Source organism: Perognathus longimembris, chromosome 14, assembly GCF_023159225.1.
Source record: "Perognathus longimembris pacificus isolate PPM17 chromosome 14, ASM2315922v1, whole genome shotgun sequence".
NCBI lineage: Eukaryota > Metazoa > Chordata > Mammalia > Rodentia > Heteromyidae > Perognathus > Perognathus longimembris.
The window spans coordinates 31,351,416-31,366,355 of NC_063174.1; positions in this window are offsets into that span (position 1 = coordinate 31,351,416).

Consider the following 14,940-nt stretch of genomic DNA (forward strand, 5'->3'; position numbering starts at 1 on the left):
AGCTATTGGGCCTATGGAAGAAAACCTTTCTCCTTTTGGGGTTTTTGCCCTTTCCTTACTGAGGAAATGGCTTGAGTGGGCTGTAGATTGGCTCTGCCATTGAGTAGAATTGAGTGTTACTGGTTAAGTAGTGGCACAAAGAATTGACTTTACCCATCCCTTACTCTCTTTATGCCTTGTGTGTAAGGGGGAGTTCAGAGCAGCCTCATTGTGCTTTCCTTTCTGCAACAGCATAATAGCGGCATTCATTTGAAAATTAACATTTGAAAAAATCTGTCTATATTGTACAGACAGCCGTGGGCTTTCCCCTCTGTCTTTTCCTGCTCTCTGTGTTGCTTGCAGCCATTGTTTGCCCAGCACCTAGTGATAACCCGTGCTTTCTTTTCTGCTTCCTTGACCCCATCCAGTTTTAAGGTTTTCTGGTGGGACCATGAAGATTCCCTAGTGTGATCCGTTTGCTTTTCTAATAGCCTATCTGTGAGACACTTGACAGGAATGTGTACTATTCTAAGGGCAAAGAATGCCTGAAAAGCACTTTTCATTTGTGTAATTTTTCTGTGTTCCTGCTGCTTACCATATAGAAAGCATGTACATCCCGAATTTACAGTGACAGTCATCCTCCGCTGACTGCATAAACACAGAATTCTAAAGACTAGAAGCATTAGCACAGGAAGCTGGCTTTTAAAAAAATTCTGATTTGAATTTCTAGTTTAGCAAGATATTTTGATTTTTGTGTGTGTGTGCACTTAAACTCCCTGATTTTCTTGGCAAAGTCTAGACACAAATGCATCTCACATGCCCCCCGCCCCCATTGGAGCTTTTACATCTCCATTTGCTTTTCAAAAGAGTTATGAAAGAGAATGAATTGGTTCCTGCAATATGAGAGCTGCTTTTGCCTGTTTTGTGTCGCTAATGGTTAATAGCTCATGGGGTGTTTGACATGGAAGCAGTGCTGATTTTGTTATGGAAAGTGCTTGCTCTGAGTGATTTTTTTTCCTGAAAAGCATGATTCTTTAAATAATATCACTGAAAGTAAACGATGCATTAGGTTTATGGAAACCCATTTCATCCTCTGCCTTTTTTCAGGGGCTGGGTTTACATTGAATTGAGAAGGGCTGGTTTCACCAGCCATAGCAGTGGTTGTTGTACTCCTTGCTCCCCTCTCACCGTTGTTGAATGTTTAAATGGACCATTCACCACGCAGCTGAACACCTGCTCTCAGTCCCCTCTCCTTCACTGGCTCCCTGTGTGAGGCACACTTGTTTGAAATGCTGGTTTTGCTGATGCTGCAAAACTATGGGGAAATGGGGGTGGGAAGAGTTCTAATTCCTCAAACAGAAGAAGAATTTGTAATGCTTTAGTTGTCTTGTACCCATGATTCCACCTCCACAAAGCCTGAGATAGAACCATCCCCATGTTTGCAAAGGGAAACGAGAGTATGGCCTTGTATCATCATTCATATTAGGCCCAGTGCATGAACTCTACTGCTTTTCAAGGACAATTTGGTGTTTGATCTCAAAGGATGATATTCTCCAAAGTGCTAGATGTCACAATAAGCTTGAAACGCACCTGTCTTTCCAACAGCTATATCTCCCAGTATTTTATTAATTGTTGTTACCTCTTGGTCACTTTATACTGTGGCTGTACTAGATGGATCTTCTCAGAGAGCCAAAAGCTCTTTTCTTTCCAAGTGAAGCATTACTTAAGCCTCAGAGCCAGTAAATGAATCTTTCACTGTGGACATTGAGCTGTGAGTACCCCCAGCAGCAGAGGACTTATTTAGTGAAAATCAAGTATGTGGGAATTATTTGTGAATGTCATGAACACACACACTCTCTGTCTCTGTCTCTGTCTCTGTCTCTGTCTCTGTCTCTCTCTCTCTCTCTCTCTCTCTCTCTCTCTCTCTCTCTCTCTCTCTCTCCTAATCTAGGCACTGGTGGCTTATACCTGTAATCCTAGCTACTCAGGAGGCTGAGATCTGAGGATCACAGTTCAAAGCCAGCCAGGTTAGGAAAGTCTGTGAGACTCTTATCTCCAATAATCAGAAAAGGACAGAAGTGGTGCTATGTCTCAAGTAGTAGAGTATAAGCCTTGAGCACAAAGAGGTTCAGGGATAGTGCCGAAGCCCTGAGTTCAAGCCCAAGAACCAGCGAAAGAGAGAGAGTGAGAGAGCGAGAGCAAGAGTAAACAAGCGAGAGAGAGAGAGAGAGAGAAAGAGAATTAGAAAACAGTGATGTTCTGTCTTGGTTTTGATGGAACTGTGTAGGGAACACTCCATTCTATTTGATCCAAGGTAAAAGCAGATGAAGGATAATCCTGAGATGGGAAAAAAACAAGAACTTTTCTATCTGAACAATAGTCAATTGCTTAAGTAAAACTATTAAAAATAAACACACGCATGGAAGAATTTAATCAATGTGCTGGTTATGTTTAGCATCTCTTGGCATTTATTCAAAATAAGAGTAAATTAATAGGCCGAAATACAGTTAGGAATAGCTAACATCAACAACTTGTAGAATTCTGAGATACCATTAAAGATGGGGGAAATAGAAATCTTCCAGTGAAGTGAAGTTGGCACAAACTGTGGAGTTTTGCCTGGGTTTAGGTGGATTTCTGCTAACTTTGTGGCGTGAAGAAAATTAGTGCCCCAATGTCCTTAATTGCAAGGTAGAAATAAATTCTACCTCATAAGTATTTTGAAGAGATGTCATGATAAGTGTGCCCAACATAGAGCCCAACATGTAGTTAGAATCTAATATTTCCTCCTCACAATCTGCTTGACAAAGAAGTGTTGTTTAAGACATTTTTCCTTTTCTAGGGAAGACTATAACACTAGAGAAAAGATTAAAACAATTTTAGATGCTTTAAAAATGGTAGTTTTGATAAACATACATACAATATGTAGGGTACCAAAATCAGTCACAGTGATATCAGGGGTAAAATCATAGGGAAGAAAGACAAAAGAGAAAGGTATAATTTCACATGGTATGTTGAAAATAACAACAAAGATAAACCACTTTCTTCAAGAACATTTATCGGAACTAGGGAAGGGGAACACTGAAGTGGAGAGACAAAGGGTAAAAGGTGAACCAATGCAACAGCAGTGCTTACAAGACAATATGCTGTAAACCAACTGTACAACTCAGGGGAGGGCGGGGAGGGTACTGGAGAGGGGGGAAGATGGGAGGAAAACAAGGGAGGAGGTAACAAGTTTGATAAGAAATGTACTCAACTGCCTTAGGTACGAAACTGTAACCCCTCTGTACATTACTCTGGCAATAAATAAAAAGGATAGTTTTATGACAGTGATCAGTAGCTCATGCCTGTAATCCTAGGTAGCTATAGTAAGGTTCTAAGATATGGAAGACCATGGTTCAAAGCCAGCCAAAGCAAAAAAAAAAAAAAAGTCCATTAACCACCACCTCAATGAGCCAGCAAAATGTTAGGCTGGAGGTGTGGCTCAAGTGGTGGGATGAATCTGTGAACAAGAAAGCTGTGCAAAAGTTTGAGGCCTGATTTCAAGCCCTTTTCAAAAGGATATGTTCATGAAATAGCTGGATTTGCACCGAAAACTGATTTTATCCATTGATTAAGCCTGCTACATAGAAATTGAATTGGAATAGATTCTAGCTGGTATACAACCAAATCTTGGTCTTGTGTCCCATGAGTTTGGAAGAGGTATAAGTCTTCACACATGTGTGCACAATTTGATCAAGTCTAAAGGCCATTCCTCAGCTCCAGTCCTGCTGTATACGTGGACAGGACAACTTATTGGCCCAATCAAAATACTTGGTAAACCTCTGTACATCTCCTTTACATTTAAAATAAATAAATAAAAATATTTGGTAAAGATGACTTTGACTAGATATTTTAATGTTGACCTGAAAAAGTATAATAAGCAGTGTGACATTACCATGACACCTTTCTCAATGGACACATTTTGAAGCCTACATTATGGATCTGTTGCATATCCAGACAGGTGAAAACATTTAAATCATCTAGTAACAAGCAACTCAATTTCCAACTAGACAGTTCTGTTCAAAAACCAATTATGGGTCCACTGTCTTGCCTTAAGAGATCATAATGGAAGGAGTTCTGTCTGTTGGATCCCACTAGTTGAATTTCTTTCTGGCAACTTTTAAAAATGCACTGCTGATACAATAGAAACTATGTTCAGTTGCACTCAAGTGATACAAACTGCTTTGGAGAGGAGTGATACCCAAGAGTTTGTCAACCTTTGATCTGGAGAAGTTATCAGAAGCGAAACACCTCAGGTTTAGTGTGACTGGGTGTCATGAAATGGTCATGTGTACTTGGCATTCTAAACCAAGTGTGATTCTGGAATGTGGAACTATGAGGTTGTTTTCCCAACCCTGGCTAGGTTGCCAGAGTTCTGTTGAGTTCTAGACTTCCCAAAGGAGAAACACAGGATGTTGGAGAAGAGTCACTGAGTTTAGGAGTTTGGATGGGAATAACTCAGAAGCTAAGAAGTTAAAGCAATAGAGTGCCTTATACTAGCAACTACCCAGAAAGCAGTGTGCTGAGACAATGGTGCGTATGTTCTATATTTGACCCAAGTGGGTAGGATCAGCAAATTCACTTATACTGAGCCATGAGACTGATAATTACAAGGAGAAGGAAGTAATGGTTGTTGTTAGTTCATTTCAATGTCCTCAGTGGATTTTCATAGCACTATGCTATTTGGGATAGGATAGAATTGCAAATCATTTAGAAGCTGTTAGCCATGACAAAGGAACAGTACATATACATTGTTACTTATTTTAATTATGTACTATGCAAAGCAGAGGTTCTTGTTATGGATGATGGAAAAATGGTTTGGGAGAAAGCTAGTAGAAATGCCTAAGCTTATGGTCAGCGTTGGTTGCTTGAGAGGGAATTACCAAGAAAGTCTCAGAAACATCATCTTCAGATATTTGCTTTTGTGTTTGTCTCTGTGTTGGTACTGGGGCTTGAACTCAGGGCCTGGGCCCTGTCCCTTAGTTTTTTTCTTTCTCAAGGTTAGTGCTTTACCACTTGAGCCACCAACTCCATTTCCAGCTTTTTTTGCTGGCTAGTTGGAAATAAGAATCTTCATCTGCCTGATCTGGCTTTGAACCACAATCTTCACTTCTCAGCCACCTGAATAACTAGGATTACAGGCATGAGTCACCAGTGCCTGGCCTGGATATTTTTTTAAATCAGAAGATCTGCCAGCTAGCAGCTGGTTCAGGAAAGCTACTCAGGAAGATAGTCTTCATAAGGTTTCTTCTAAATCTAATATTTTATGCTTAACTTCAATACACAGTAACTGCACTCCTGACTCATGCTCTCCTTTAAACATTTTTTTATGCATTGATTTTTCTCCACTTCCTAGGTTTTTTGGGGAGCTCCAGTTCAGGTTTTATTGAGGTGATTTGGGGGGTGCCTGTGGGCTCTCAGTGAGTTTCCACTCCCGTGATACTTTGACTATATTTGTTCCCCTCAGATTGCAAAGCAGTATCCTAGACACACAGCCGATAGTCACGCATATTTATAGCCACTGTGGAACTTGCAATATATCCTGAGGCTTTATAGAACAAACTCATGGCAGCCAGGGATGTCTGTGGATGTTTTGGATATCAACCTGCTGCATGTTGCTGTGTTCTTGCTCACTAAAACTGCCTCTGGGTGTCTCCATGGGAGTTCTTACTTCATGCTGTTCAGTAACAATATTACCAGCTCTAATTTGAGGATGATGGGAAAGCAGAGTTCCCATTTGTATGTCCATATTGGTATATTAGCAGTGTTGACTTAATTTTTCACTTATAGGAGCTTGTTGCTGTATATTTTATTGTTTGGGTTTATGTAAAATTTATCCACTCATATTAAATGCAGTGTGTTAATGTGCTCTAGAGTCTAGGCTAGGGGCTGGGGAGAGCAGGTGAGTGAAACAGTTCAAGTTCATCAAGCACCTAAATATTCCTTTTGCTTACCAGGTTTTGCTTTTAGTGTCTTTTCATCTTTGGTTTTCTGTAGCAGGTTCTTTTCCTTCTGTGAAAGAAAAAGGGAAGGTAGAAATGAATGTTCTGTCTCTTCTTGAGAAGTAAGTATACTTGTTAGACTATACTTATCTCCCAAAGAAATGGGTGTTTGATATCTGAAGGGAGAATGAGATATTCTTCTCTGGTGCAATGAGTAAGGAAAGGAAAGACAAGTTGAATAGTTAATAGTTTTGACTTTAGGTTGTAACTGAATACTGAGTGCTCTTTTCAATACAGTAAGTTAGACCCTAGCAGACTATAGACAATGTGGAATTGATCTCATAAGCTCTATAGAGGTTATGGCTTTTCTGTGCTTTTTGAATGAATAAACTGGAGATCCTAGCTTCTAGATAAATGGGATTATAATATGAGCAAAGAGCCCTGTTTATTTCTTGATTTTGATTAATCCCTAGTTATTTTTTTAAACTATGTGCATTTGGAGCACCCTTAGGAAACACATAAAGGTCAGCTCTGGGAGTGTTCCTTTGAGACCTGGGTCAGTAATTGTTTTCGAATCTCAAGTAATTTTTAAAGCAGTCTGAATAAAACTATTGATGATTTTCATTTCATAATAGAAGGCACAAACTGGAGTTTCCTAATAGAATTAATGTTCATAGTTCTCATTTTAAAAAGCCATTTTGATTTTGGCCCAGTTGCTCACACCTGTATCCCAGCTACTTGGGAGGTAGAGATCAGGAGGATCAAGTCAGAATCTTTGGTGATCTAAAATATTCTCACTGAAGACAATGTATCAGTACTGTCCAGATGATACCTCATAATAAATAAGTGTGCATCACTCATTTGATAGATATTTTGATGTTTGGCAAAAAAAAAAAACCCAGAAAGCTGCCAGCAGAACTAATTGGGTGAGGACCATCTAGAGTGATTTATTCTGTATAATATGCTCACGTCCTACATGTAGGCACATCTGTTTCTTAAGACTATACAGTTCCTTATAGCTCACATCCTTAGCAAACCACTATTTTAGCTGCATTTCCTTGTATCACTTGTTATGTGTGTATGTGTCTGTGTGTGCCCACATGCATTCACATGTGTGTACGTGTGTGTGTGTGTGTGTGTGTGCCAGGACTGGGGCTTCAACTGAGAGTCTCAGTGTGCTCATTTGGCTTTTTCACCAGGGCACTCTATCATGTGAGCCATACCACCACTTCTGGCTTTTTGCTAGTTAACTTGAGATAAGAGCTACACAGACTTTTCTATCTGAGCTTGCTATTTTTCAACTCTGAGCTAGGATTCCAGGTATGAGCCATCAGTGCTCAGTTGGCAATTTTTATTAATTCATATTTACTCAACATTATAAGGCAGTCTTTATTATGTCTCTATACTAATAAAGCCACAAATTCCATTTTATTCTTATGAAATATGAAGTATTTCCAAAATTTTAATTTTATCGCCAATTTTTGTTATTACAAATTTATGAATAGAAGTTGGTGATATGTGCTTACTTTATTGTGACTGAAATTTCTGTAATTCTTTTTAGAACAAAATTTGACCTGTATTTTCAGGTGGAAGCATGATGGTTTTGTGGTCTATTTACCTTTTAAATTTTTATAATGAAGATAGGTGCCAGTGGATCACGCCTGTAATCCTAGCTACTCAGGAAACTGAGACCTGAGGATCATGGTTCAAAGCCAGCCCAGGCAGGGAAGGCTGTGAGACTCTTATTAAGCACCCAAAATAGCCAAAAGTGGAGTTGTGGTTCAAGTCATACAGTTTTGCCCACAAAAGCTCAGGGACAGCGCTCAGGCCCTAAGTCCAAACCTCAGGACTGGCACAACAACAACAAGGGGTTGAGGTTTGAGCTCAGTGGAGAGCACTGGCTTAGTAAGTGCAAGTCCTTGAGTTTGGTCCTCAGCATAAAAAGAAAACAAAAAACCAACCAGCATGAATGTAAATAAGGATAAATAAAACAATGAGGATTCTTAAAAAGTAAAGTAGGATTTAAAAAATGAAAATCAAAAAACAAAAATAGAGGAATTTTAGGCTCATAGAAAAACTGCAGAAAGTACAGAGAGCTCCCACGTGCACATCCCTCCCCCACCTTTATTTTGCCATGACATCCTGTCCATTACAGTAATATATTTCTTACAGTTAATCAGTCTGCACTGACAGAATATTACATTAAGGACAGTTTACATGACAACTCCTTCTTGATGTTGCATATTCTTTTAAAAAATGCAATGTTATTGCTATTATTAAGGTGTACAGAAGGTTACCATTTCATAAGTCAGGTAAATTTTAGCATATAATGTGAGGAGTTTCTTTGTGATTTTTCTTGTTGATATATATTCTATGAGCTTTGAAATATTTATGGTGACATGTGTTCCTTGTAACATCATACAGGATATTTTACAACTCTAAAAGTCCTCTCTTCTCTATTTATTCTTACCTCTCTTTCAAGTTCTGGCAACCACAGATCATGTTTACTCTCTTTATACCTTTGCCTTTCCTAGAATGTCACATAGTTTGAATTATACAGTCCATAGATTTGCAGACTGGTATCTTTCACTTCATAGCATGCCTTTGACTTGTTTATGTTTTTAATGCCTTGATAGTTCATTTCTTCTAAGTGCTGAACAATATTTTATTATTAATTATTCTATATGAATAATTGGCCCACTGACAAATGTTAATGCAGATGTTCTCAAGAAAAATAGATTTCTCTTATATATATTAACTCTCTCTCTCTCTTTTAGAATCCAAGAAACTTTTAAAGACTAGATAGATCTGATCCCAAATTTAGTAACTCTGTAGTATTTTATTGTTGTTGCTGTTAAGTAATGATTTAAATATATGTTGGTACACTTGTGTACCGAAGTACACAGTGCTGATGATGCTGTTACTGAATCAGGATAGGAAATCACCTTCTGTTCCTAGCTTATATGAACTCACCTTTATTACTTGTGCCAAGTGAAAGGAAGTTTTGTGATCATGCTGCCACAGCCAATTGTACACATTAATTAAAAGTGATTTATAAGTGTCTGAATAAGACAGCAGCTCTGAATTCTGAATGGAAGGATATGACCCATGACAGCACAAGAGGCTGAGCAATCAAGTAGATGGAGGTTGGAATGCAGTACAGAACATCACACCGGATTGGGGGAGAGGGGTAGTGAATGATTGGTGATTGCTCTCTGAGGGGCATTTAAAGATGATTATTTTTGCTGTGGACTATTGTTTTGGAGCAGCTGCTGCCACTGGTGGAAAGGGAACTTAGCACAGAGAGGAAGGTGTGATTGTGTAAAGTATCATGTGAAAACTAACAAGGCTGGTCTTTGAGACCTGGCCTTGCCCTTATGAGTCCTAAAAGGAACACAAAATCAATTACAAGTTCTTCAAGCCTTCATTTCTTGTGTTACCTATTTTCACTAGGCAGTTGTGGGAATAAGCTTCATTCATATTTTGTTTTCATTAATATAATGCTAACTTGGTCTCCCTACCATGGACCAGGGCCATATATATGAGTAGGTACTAGGTGGAAAAAATTATGGCCTAATTTTTGAAGATTTGTAATGTATTTTGGGGGTGGGGGAGATTGCAAGCTTTTTATTTTTATATTAAGGTCACATATGCTTTTTATGTTGCTCTATCAATGTAATTGATACTCTTAGATCTCTGCCAGTAATTTGTGGGACTACAAGTCACAGTTGGAATGGGCTTTAGTCATTCTGTCTCTGCAGAAATAAGAATAAAACATTAAGTTTTATTATTTTTGGTGTTGTTCAAATGCTGACCACAAGACAAATAGCAAATCTATCTTTTTTTTCAGATAGCTTGCCAATCTTTGAGTCAAATGCAAACTTTTCATTATAACAATTTAACTGCAAGTGTAGAAGAGTTATTTGAATAGCCTTGCTTTTTCTTTTCTAAAATAGGATTTGAATATATAATTCATGTTGAATAGTTTCTCCCACCAAAAGAAGAGCTTTTTAATCTACATTATTGTCTCCTGAAGATCAAGGCTTGTCTATTTCTTACCTCCCAAGTGACCCACATAAATAATTTTCTTCCTAAATATCCCTTTCTTACCTCCCCCAAAAAGTAAAGATTAAAAAAAAAATCTAAAGGTATATCCAAGATTTCATAGCAGTGTTTTATTTGTGTTCATGGTGCAAGAGAAGTCTGATTCTTTTTCAGATTATTTTTTTCTTTGGGGTCTTCATATGGCATCCAAAACAGTTGTTCCTATTCGCACATTTGTTCTACCATATGTATACTGTGTGCAGTTCTGTTGTTTTAAAACATTTTATTGGTTTTTTTTTTCTATCTCTCAACTTTTGATGGGTATCCTTGAAGTACTAGTATGGGGAAAGAAAAGGAAATGTGAATGATTCATTCATTTTGAACATATGTAACTATTTGGGGGAGATTTTTCAGGAGACTTTACCATACACAGAGCACACCACATGGTGCTCAGCAGGGAATATACTTCTTACTATTCTACTCACAGCTGGGTGCCGCAAATGCGTTGAGGTTGTAAAGCTACACTCTTCCATGTTTTATATTCTCTCTATGCTGTACTGAATTTTTGGTGTTGTCAGTAGTTGTATGTGATCCACCACTGGAGGGAATTTAGTATAATACAGTTTAATATGAATTTGGGTCTTCTAGATTTCCAAGCTTAGCAACCTGATAGTTCCAGCACCTGATGGACCTACTATAAGATTGGAGTCAGCTTAAGCTTTCTCTCTGAGTCTCACAGGCATTTTCAGAGTTGGGCACTGTTGTAGTTCTTCTTCTATAAGTTTTTCTTCAGATCTCTGGGTGATACAGAGGTTCAAGAGAGAAACTCTTCCCTTGATCTCCCAAGGAGTTGGACTCTCAGTTTAGAAGCTTCTGGAAATCAACAGAGCATTCCATGCAGATGTCCTCAGTATTAATTCATTGAGTTTGGTGTTTCTCATTAAAGAAGCACAAATGCACCTCTGGCTATTACCAGAACAGACAGATGTGGCACATAATGAACCACCACATGGTTCCTAAATTTACTTCTATCAGTGAATAATTAATGAAGAGGAAACGATTTGGACATCTAAAAAATTCTTATACATTAAAACTAGAATACCCCTTTACCTTTTGTAATGTTCATGATTCTGTGATTCTCACGCTTTAATCTTCTATTGTTATGTCTTGTGTTATAACTAGATATATCAGTGAAATATTTAACATCCATACTCTTGTGCTAGAAATCTCCCTCTCAACTACATTAGAAAATATAAAATCATTTACCTATGATAATAAATAAGCCCATGATTTGAAGAATTATTCTTTTTCTTATACAACGAGTGCTTAAGCAGATGTTCAGTCTCCCAGGGATATTGAAGAGCATATTTTATGCAGTCTAAAAACTACTTCTGTATTAGATATTTAAATGCATGAGGATAAATTCCAACTGCATTTTGTTTAAAACAGAGAGAGGGGAAGCTTCAGCCCCAGTTTTTGCTATAACTGAATTCATAGAGTTCAAAACTGAAAAGCCATTCCAATTTTGTAAACCTTGCGCTCCTGGTTTTATCAATAAAGTTTTAACAGATGGCTTATATGTACATGTGTGAAAAAATTTTATGTTAGAAAAGCTACAGTTTTGCAGTACCAACATGAAAATTTTATGAGCCTGAATGATAATGCTTCTTTTAGCATATACAAAACCCATTAACTTCAAAACCCATACCAACTGCAGACATGTATATTAGAATTATAAGCACTGCATTTATGATGCTTGTAATTTATTTACCTTCAGGCTACTGGAGGCTTTTATGGGGAACACTAGTTCCAGTCAACATAGATCATCTTAAATGGCTGTTTAAAATATTGAACTTAAGAATCTCAGGTAAAGATCTATGTAAATATACAGATACTTGGATGCACTAAATGGCATCTAAAGAAGATTCTGAATAGGCGCAATGTAGTTGTTTATGTATGAAGTATAGGCCTTCCTGCTCTATGCTTACTTGGGTCTGCTAAGTTCAGGTACACCAAAGCTCACAGGAGTGGAGCCAGGCTACTGGAACCCACTTTATATCTTGACAGCAATAAAATATGGTTGACATCCTCCAAACAAGAAAGAATATGGAAGTTTTTAGATGTTTCAGGTTCCATCTGTCTATCTCTAACCACTTTTATGTGCTATGTAATTGATTAATGCAACCTGTTATAGTCAGCAATCCTCTATGTTTGTGTCATTGCAGACAAAAGGCTTCTTACTCTGTAGTTTGGACTGTTTGTGTCCTTACAGCTTTCTTTCTAGCATCATCTTGGGGACTGAGGCACCTCTTGTCAATCAGCTATTAGATTCCTCATGGGCTCTGAAGGAACATATATTGCCATGCAGATCGGGGAGGGAGAAAAGCATGAGAATGCAACTTTGAATCTGGGGCCCAGACTTAGAGGTGGTGAATTTCACTTCTGCTAAAACCTCACAGCTAGAACTGGTCATGTGGCTCTGACTATATTGAACAGGCTAGGGGATTGTAGTTTGTGTGCCTGAGGATAAGAAACAGAATTGGTAAAATTCCTCTAGGTAGTATCTAGCACAGTGAATATATATATATATATATATATATATATATATATATATATATATATGTATACACACACACACACATATATATATATATTCTCATTTTAAATTTACCTTATTTCCAATGCTGGGTTCTCTCTTTATTTCTTTAAAATTACCTTATTTCCAGTACTGGAGTTGTAATTATTTCCAGGAGGCTTGCTAATGGCAAGCTCATTTGTTGCTTAAGTTCTAAAGCAATAGCAGCTAGTGTCTGTCCTCATGGTTTTGTGAGTTCACCAATGGGCAGCTGCACAGCAGATGGGACAGTCCAGGCAGGATCCATTGATTGCCATGAGCTCTGGGATCCCTTCAACAGATGGGCACCATGTTCTAGACATTGTAGACACAGCAATAACCAGGTAGAAGTGGCTGCAATTCTGGCATGATATATCTCGTGAAATGGGATTGGTTGGTAGTGTAACTTGGGGCTGCAATTATGGATAATGTTGCTTGTGGGAGGCTGTCAGGGGAAGCCGAGAGAAGGAAGTGGTATTTCAGCTGAGAGCTGAAGGATGAGTAGGAGTAAACCAGGTGAAAGGGAGTCACATCAAGAGGAAGAAACTGCATGTACTAAATACCTGAACCAGCCAGAACCTTCCCCATTCAAGGAAGCTGAAGAGTCAAGCATGCTGGAGGAGTCACTGGAGATGATGGAGGATGGGAGGGCAAGGCTCTGAGAGACAGCTCACTGCCTGATGTGAATAAGGAAATCAGCAGTGGTCATCTAGCCAGAAGCTAGCTGTGGCCATCTCCTGGATTTGAGGCCTCCAGGCCTTCTTTCTGACCTGACAGCTGAAACCCAATCAGCAAGCACATCTTCAGCCTATACTGGCTTCTTATTGCTTCTTTATTGCTTTAGAAGGTTTGGTGTGGGATTAACAGAGTTTTATTTTTAACTGTGGGGCTAACCAACAATTACCTCCATAGGTAATTGTGCAAAGAGGAGTTGGGCCATTTTATATAGCCCTTTTTGGCCTGCCCATCTCTTTAGGGACCAAGGGGAGTGCCTTCTTCAGAAAACTCTTCCCCGGAGAGCTTTGGGAACAATTTCTCTACTAGGTATTTCATGTTTTTACTTCTTGAATATTCTTACTGGCTACTCATTTTCCCCAATTTAATGTTCTGTCTATCTTTCTCTGTTGTTTAACAACAACTAGAAGCAATGATTTTTATTAATTTATTTTGCCTGCTGGGCTTGACTTCTGGGTCAGGATTCTGTCCTCGAGCTTCCTTTGTTTAAGGCTAGTGCTCTACACTTGAGCCACAGGGCCACTTCTGACATTTTCTGAGTAGTTCATTGGAAATAAGAGTCTCATGGACTTCCCTGCCCAGGCTCGTGATCCTCAGATCTCAACTTCCTGAGTAGCTAGGATTATAGACATGAGTCACCAGCTCCAGGCTAGCAATGTTTTTGTTTTTTCTTTTTCAAGTGAAGTAAAAACAAAGCTCTAGTGACCTAAGGGTGTCCACCTTTGGACTAACTTATTCTAAAGTATTAATGGTTGAAAATGCCTTCCCTTTCCAGATTCCTTTGTAAAACGCATCTTTCCTTTAGTGCAATTTTTTATTTTAGGACATTTTCATATTAGTCTGTGGTTTTATTTTAGCTCTTGAATCAAAATGAAGTCTTTGTAACGGTGTGAAGAAAGTATTTTAAACCATGGCAACTTTTTTTCCCCCTGAAGTCTTTGGCAACATGCCATTAGGCTGCCAAAGACAGCCTCAAAACGAGTTCAGACTCTGGGCTGATTTTCATGGATCAGCTAGGATTTCCCCCGCTCCAAATCTATCTACAGCTCAAATCTGCAGACACAAAGGTGAACCCAGCTAGGGGAAAGGGGCGGGAGATCAAAAGATCTAGTGCAGGTCGTCCTGATCCCAGTTCAGGTCACAAGTATTCGTCATCTCCGCGAGTTTTCTAGCCCAAAAGGCACTCCACAAATTCTGCTGCTTCCTGTCTCCCCCAAGTGCCGGTCCTCTATGGTGTCCAGATTCAATCTCCAATTTCCCTGACCCTTCCCTAAGATGCAACCCAGCCTGCAGGCTCTTATGCCAACCCGACCGCACTCTCCTGAACCCCAACCTAGGCGAGCGCAGTGGGGACCCCTGGGCTTGAATCTCTTTTTAGGCCTCTCCTCCAGGTTCCAAGCTCTCGACCTGGGACTCGGAGCAGCCCCCGCCGGCGCACGCACGCAAGCGACCTGCAGGAAAGTTGTTCGGGAGCCCGGTGGATGGGGCGTCATCGCCTCCTAGCAACGCTCCTAGCAACCGGGCAACATCTGCTCCCGCTGGTCCAATGCGAGCCGAGAGGAGCCGCGCGCCCGTCTCGCCTTCTGA